This window comes from Oncorhynchus tshawytscha, linkage group LG12 (genome assembly GCF_018296145.1).
Source record: "Oncorhynchus tshawytscha isolate Ot180627B linkage group LG12, Otsh_v2.0, whole genome shotgun sequence".
In the NCBI taxonomy this organism is placed as follows: Eukaryota; Metazoa; Chordata; class Actinopteri; order Salmoniformes; family Salmonidae; genus Oncorhynchus; species Oncorhynchus tshawytscha.
In genome coordinates this window covers 29,251,988-29,259,951 of record NC_056440.1, presented here as the reverse complement: position 1 = coordinate 29,259,951, position 7,964 = coordinate 29,251,988, and positions in this window count along the sequence as shown.

Here is a 7,964-nt window from a genome sequence, read left to right as displayed (position 1 = left end):
GATGGACAGGGAGACAGAATCCCTCTCTAAAACTACAAAGAGTTGAATTTTCAAAGGAGGGGCTCAGAACCCCGTCCATCCCCGCTCTCCCTCCATCCATACCTACAAAGAAAGAGACCCTTCCCTAGGGAACACCCTGAGTCCTAGTCAGTCAGGAATCCAGATTTTTCTCTACCAAACCTCTCTCTCTCTCTACTTGAGGAACAGGGTAAGCAAACAGCAAGCATGCAGCCTGGTCTCATTCTTTCTTATAATTTATTGATCCGTTCAATTGATGTGTGATCGCCTGATGACAAATATTTAACATCCTGCTCCATTATTGATTAGAATACTCGGAGTGAATGAGAAGTTCACACGGAAGCTTTGTTGTTTGAGTTAGGATTCAGCTAGTATTTCACCATACCATCCACTGGCACTGGCCAGAAACCTGAAGACTACACACACGTTTGTACCGTCGATGATTTAGCCTTGGCGATTGGAAAGCAGATAATCAAGATCAAAGCTAAGCATAAACCAACAGAATTATGGTAATTATGGCACGTTTCTTAAAGTCAGAGTCTTTTAGACTGTGCTAAGTTAGTAAGTTAGTGATCGGTTTGAGCAGACTATTGTTGTGTGGGTGCTGTCCCAGCAGTGAAGGAGTGTATCGGAGTCTAAGAGCGGGGTCCTGAGCCAGCTCGGAGGCGAGGAGCTGAGGTGGTGGCAACGGCAGTGCAGTGATTAATGGTAGGGGACACGCCCCACTAATTGTGGTCCCTGACACAGGCACACGTCCCCCTGACACAGGCACACGTGGTGTAATGCTCAATCACCGTCCCCTGGTACCCTGTGTGCTGTGGTAGAAGGATCAGCTAAGGAGAGATCACATAGGATATCATCATACAACCACAGTGAGACAGAGGACACAGCAGAGGAATCAGCTCTTACACACTTGGCTAACATCAATCTAAGTTGGTCCCTCCGCGACGGCAGAGAGCTTTGGCAGGGAGAGAAAGGTTATATATAGAGGAAAGAGAGTAACACGGGAAGAGAGAAATGTAAAAACACATACGGTAAGGGCAAAGAGAGTAGAGCATGAAGATAGGCAGAAACTGCTTCTCCAATATAAATCCCTGATCACACTTGTAGGTGATGTCATGGTGACGTTGGCTCGCTAAGCTCATGCGCAGAAACACATCATCGGGTATAACGGTTGTCTCACGCCAAACTGAGAGAGCAGACAGGTGGAAGCAGTCATGAATCCCCTTTATGGGGGAATCCAGGCAGCCACCTCCCTCAGCCCAACCATAGGAGGATAGTTTTTTAATATAACCTTTATTTAACCAGGCAAGTCAGCTAAGAACAAATTCTTATTTACATGACGGCCTACACCGGTTAAACCCAGACGACACTGGGCCAATTGTGCACCGCCCTATGGGACTCCTAATAACAGCCAGTTGTGATACATCCTAGATTTGAACCAGGGTGTCTGTAGTGACACCTCTTGCACTGAGATGCAGTGCCTTAGACCGCTGTGTCACTAGGAGGTATAGACCACAGAGGAAAACACTCCTCAGAGCGCTGGACTACTGCCACCTGTTACTAGCTGGTGAAATCTGGAATTCTGGCCTAAGAATATTGTACTTTCAATCTTCTGCCTCAATGTTCTCTGCTGTTGCACTTTTACTTGTCTATTTACTTTGGATCTGAGATGACATTGTGTGTTACAAAGTCCTTATTAAGCCTAGCTATATTCTTTATACTGTGTCTTAAGACTCTAAACTTTACACTAATGTACCCCAACCAGGGCCAGCCCGCTCGTTAGGCAAGATAAGGCAGCCGCCTATGGCGGCAGATTGACGAGGGCGGCATTTTCTGAGCTAAACAGACCAAGACGCACCTCCAACAACAATTAAAACCTCACATAACACTGCCCCAAAACAATGACAAATTATTGTCATATGGGCTTTTTAGGTGAGCGCTGATTCCGCCTGTAATAAACAGTACCCATCTTGTCAAAGGCAGTGACACAAAATATTTCTCTTGTCCATTCCCATGGCGCCTCTTCATGGTGCTGTTGGAGAGACGCATTGCTGCGGCGCCCCACCAACATTCAGTCAAAAAAAAGAATTGAACAAAAATCATGTAGCAGATATAGGATGTGGTAGAACGAGTATGTGGCCATTTCTGAAGCCTACAGGCCGGAGATAAAATATACGACAATGTAATGAGCCGGAAACTTTTTTCATCAGGCAGGTTTCTCCGATCAATTAGCCTAACCTAAACGGCGCCCAATAAAAAAAAGAATGTGCTGACATGTTAACAAACAACATCTCCTAAAAACAGGTCAGGACAAAGTTTAATGGACTATATGGAATGGATGGTCAGGCTACTCACAACTGCTGTCTAGGAGATGCATCTAGTGAGCTACGTTTCCATGATAAGTGGTTTCAAGTTTGTGTCTGTACATTTTTTATGAGCTGATCATGGAGAAAAATAAAATACTTCTGCATTTCCCGCTGTGTAAACACATTTCAAATAGGCTCAGGATAACTCCTCCTGATAAAGTTGAATAGCTGATACTGAGATGAAATAGCTAAATTGATTAGTTACAGGAATCAGGACTAATTAAGCCAATGTTTTACAAATGGTGGGCCTACCATGTGGATGGGCATTCATAAAATTATATTGAGGGCCGACATAGTAGGCTACAACCCAGTAAGGAACGACTTTGGGCGGCATTTTTGGTGTTTCACAAACGGTAGACTTAGCACCAGTGGAGGCTGCTGAGGGGAGGATGGCTCATAATAATGGCTGGAATGGAGAGAATGGAATGGTGTTTGATGTATTTGATACCATTCCACTTATTCCACTCCATTACCACGAGCCCGCTCTCCCCAATTAAGTTGCCACCAACCTCCTGTTCCTACCACATAGATGGGCATTCCTAAAATGTTATTTCAGGTGACACTGTAGGCCACACCCCAGTAAGCACGGACCAACACCAACGTCTTTGGGGTGTCTTTTTTAGTCCTGTCCGGACCGGGCATCTTTTTTTGGTGTTTCACAAATGGTAGGCTTACCACTAGTGGAGGCTGCTTGGGGGAGGATGTCTCATAATAATGTCTGGAACGGGGAGAATGGAATGGCATCAAACACATGGAAACCATGTGTTTGATGTACAGTACCAGTCAAATGTTTGGACACACCTACTCATTCAAGGGTTTTTCTTTATTTTTACTATTTTCTATGATGTAGAATAATAGTGAAGACATCAAAACTACGAAATAACACATTTGGAATCATGTAGTAAGCAAAAAAGTGTTAACAGATTTCCACCGGTCCATTGCTCGTATTTCTTGACCCAAGCAAGTCTCTTCTTCTTATTGGTATCCTTTAGTAGTGGGTTCTTTGTAGCAATTAGACCATGAAGGCCTGACTCACGCAGTCTCCTCTAACCAGTTGATGTTGAGATGTGTCTGTAACTTAGTGAAGCATTTATTTGGGCTGCAATCTGAGGTGAAGTTAACTCTAATGAGTTTATTCTCTGCAGCAGAGGTAATTCTGGGTCTTCCTTTCCTGTGATGGTCCTCATAAGAGACAGTTTCATTATGGCACTTTACGGTTTTTGCAACTGCACTTGAAGAAACTTAAAAAATTCTTGAAATTTTCCGTATTGACTGACCTTCATGTCTTAAAGTAATGGTGGACTGTCATTTCCCGTTGCTTATTTGAGCTGTTATTGCCATAATATGGACTTGGTCTTTTACCAGATAGGACTATCTTCTGTATACCACCCCTACTGTAACGGTTTTCTAGTGGTGATGAAGGAGAGTCGGACCAAACTGCAGCGTGTCGATTGCGATCCATATTTATTAAACAAAACGTAAACACGACTAAACACTAAACACTACAAAACAATAAACGTAATGAAAACCGAAAACAGCCTATCTAGTGCAAACTAACAGAGAGTACAAGTAAGACACTAAGGACAATCACCCACTACAAACTCAAGAATATGGCTGCCTAAATATGGTTCCCAATCAGAGACAACGATAAGCACCTGCCTCTGATTGAGAACCACTCCAGACAGCCATAGACCTTGCTAGACAACCCACTAAGCTACAATCCCAATACCACCACCAAAACCCCAAGACAAACACACCACAATTACAAAAACCCCATGCCACACCCTGGCCTGACCAAATACATAAAGATAAACACAAAATACTTTGACCAGGGCGTGACACCTACCTTGTCACAACATAACTGATTGGCTCAAAGCATTAAGAAGGAAATAAATTCCACAAATTAACTTTTAACAAGGCACACCTGTTAATTGAAATGCATTCCAGGTGACTACCTCAGTAAGCTGGTTGTGAGAAAGCAAAGCTGTCATCAAGCAAAGGGTGGCTACTTTGAAGAGCCTCAAATATAAAATATATTTTGATTTGTTTAACACTTTTTTGGTTGCTACATGATTCCATGTGTATTATTTCCTAGTTTTGATGTCTTCACTATTATTCTACAATGTAGAAAATAGGTAAAATGAACAAAAACCCTTAAATGAGTTGGTGAGTCCACACTTTTGACTTGTACATTTTATTTTTTACCATTCCACTTATTTCGCTCCATTACCACGAGCCAGTTCTCCCCAATTAAGGTGCCACCAAACTCCTGTGCCTACCAGATAGATGGGCATTCCTAAAATTGAATTTCAGGTGACACTGTAAGCTATACTTCAGTAAGCATGGACCGACGCTGATGCCTTTTGGACATCTTTTTTTGCAGACGTCTATGTTTAGCTCAGATTTGATCCGGTCTGGGCCAGTCTTTATTTGGCCCAAACATAGATGTCTATAAATGACGTATTTTCAACTTTCATTCAGAAACGAAAATGAACCTGATTTTAACATCCTGAAAATACGTATTTTCAAAGTCTGGAAAATACTTATTTTCACCTTTCATTCAGAACCTAAATTGAACCTAACTTCAATGTCTGGAAAAATAGGCATTTTCAATGTCTTTTCAACATCATTTTGCTTACTGGGACAATTCTAGTGAGGGAAGCAATTCTTTTGTCTAGCCTAGAGTGGCAGAATGGCCAGGACTGGCCCTGACCCCAACTCTTCATCCCCGTTGTGCGTGTGCGTGCGTGCATGTGTGTATGGCTATCAGAACATTCCAGTGCCGTACCTTGGTCCCTCCAAAACCCCATCTTCCTCAGTCAAGACATTCAAGGCTGTGCCCCCCTCCGTACCTCTCTGGCCCCCCAGTCCCCCGTGTGCCTCCCACAGAAAGTCCACAATGCTGTTCAAACAATAGACCAAGGGACAAAGAGCACATTTACACAAGTGGAGCTTTCTTGAAAGCAAAAATGCACTGTTTGGAAAAAGTCCAAACCTCTCTCCTGAAAAACCAGAGCCCCCTCGCCCCTCGACCTCCCCTCCAGCAAATCCCTCTGCAAAAAACCCACTGGTGTGCCATTCCAATGATGTGGGAGCCAAATGTACGACGCCAAGCCCCAGCCCACCCCCCCAAATCCACATGCACCCAAATCAGCCAAACCCCATCTTTACAGGACAAAGGCCCTTTAGAGCCCCAGCGTATGCGAGTGCTCTGGTGGATGCCATAGTGACTTAAAGACAGTGGAGGCCTCTGAGAGGACGACTCTTTCTCCTCCCCCCAATCTCCTTCCATTTTCTTTCTCTCCCTCTCTCCCTGTTCCTCTGCCCTCTACCTTGGTCACTTTCATTTTTATCTATATACATCCTCTCTCTCTCCCTCCCTCTCCCTCTCTCTCTCTCTCTCTCTCTCTCTCTCTCTCTCTCTCTCTCTCTCTCTCTCTCTCTCTCTCTCTCTTTCCTTCTCTCACTCTCTCTCTATTTCTCTTTCCTCAGTGGTCAAGAATTTGTCAGGCATTGGAAGGTTAAAAAGTTGGGAGAAGAGAGAGGAGAGGGAGAAGGGGGCCAGGGAGGGTGAACTTATGTCAACACAGTGGTATTTTCCCAAAGATGCATATAGCCTCTAAACAAATAAGATGTATTTATAGGAGTGCATGGAGAGCTGCCTGAGAGGAGAGCGTTTGGCTCTGGTCTGTGGACATGGCCCCTTGGCTTCATGGATGGTCTTCATGGCTAGTGAAATTGTTATTCTTTAGATGCGTGTTGGCTGGGAAACACAGGAGTTCTCAGGCTACCACACAGCATTCTCTCTCTCCCAAGATGGCCGCTTCGCAGCCAGACCGTTGAAGGAAACCTATACATCTTGACATCAGCCAACATCCCAAGCCCCTCTCCCACAGTGTCCCACAGGGCTAACGTCATTGAGACATGAGGCATGTTCTAGACTGCTGTGTTTCCCTCATCTACCATCAGCTGGTTACATGTAATGTATTGCAGTTTGTGTTTAAATTCATGAAATGTGTTGTAATATTAACCTTGGCATTTAGGGGCCATCACAACGATAGACCACAGAGTTTCTAAATCCAAAAGTGCAACAATGCAAGACTTCCGGGAATGCTTGCAAAACAGACCAAGCAGACCAGGTCGGGGTTTGGGGTTTGAGAAGTCAATGAGAGAAGTGTAAAAGCATTAATTAGTTGTTAATTTTCTCTAAATCTAAATGCACAACCTAGACCGGAGACAATGTCTTAAGTAGTTGAACATGTTATTACTCCAACCTTGTGAAAGTCGCAAACTGACATGTTTTCATTTTTGTCAAAAAACAACTTTATCGAAGGAGTGCCTTTGATTTGATGGGCTGCACATGCACCGTTCGGCACGAGACCCAATGATGTGTTTCTGAGCATGAGCTTAGCTAGCCAACGTTGCCATGATATCGACTCCAAGTGGGATCGGGATTTCTACTGGAGAAGCAGTTTCTGCCCATCTTCATATTGACTTCTCCTGGAGGGACGGCCTGGGCAGTGACCTTCTCCTGTATTGCCACCCAAGGACAGGAGAGACAGGTAAACCAGACAGACAGACAGACAGACAGACAGACAGACAGACAGACAGACAGACAGACAGACAGACAGACAGACAGACAGACAGACAGACAGACAGACAGACAGACAGACAGACAGACAGAGGTACAGTTAGGTGAGACAGGTAAACCAGGCAGACAGTCACAGTAAGGAGAGACAGGTAAAACAGACAGACAGGTACTGTAAGGAGAGACAGGTAAACCAGACAGACAGTCACAGTAAGGAGAGACAGGTAAACCAGACAGACAGGTACAGTCAGGAGAGACAGGTAAACAAGACAGTCAGACAGGTACAGTGAGGAGAGACAGGTAAACCAGACAGACAGACAGGTACAGTCATGAGAAACAAGTAAATCAGACAGACAGACAGGTACAGCAAGGAGAGACAGGTAAACCAGACAGACATGATACAGTAAGGAGAGACAAGTAAACCAGACAGACAGGTACAGTCAGGAGAGACAGGTAAACCTGACAGACAGACAGGTACAGTCAGGAGAGACAGGTAAACCAGACAGACAGACAGGTACCGTCAGGAGATACAGGTAAACCAGACAGACAGGTACAGTCAGGAGAGACAGGTAAACCAGACAGACAGGTATAGTAAGGTGAGACAGGTCTGAAACAGGTCTGCTGGCTGGCACACACAGACAGAGATGACAGAGAAAATCCTGCATCTTGGTATGAAGCAACATTGTTCAAGGTTTAGTCAACAACAGAGAAGCTTGAAATGCTGTGTATTCAGTAAGCAGTCACCCAATCCTGACGAATAGGGTTGGACATATCAAGCGTCAGACGTCAACAATACTGCCAAATACCAGTCAAACCAGTATCATCAAGAGCTGACGGGCGATCCTTGTCTTAAAGACACACACCTCTGAAGACGCTCAAGGTTGAGTTGTCCCCTATTTTACACTAGTCCAAAAAATACCAAAAGAAGTTTAAGTAAGCCTTGGGCTGTATTGGGACACACAAACAGTGCATTCGGAAAGTATCTAGAG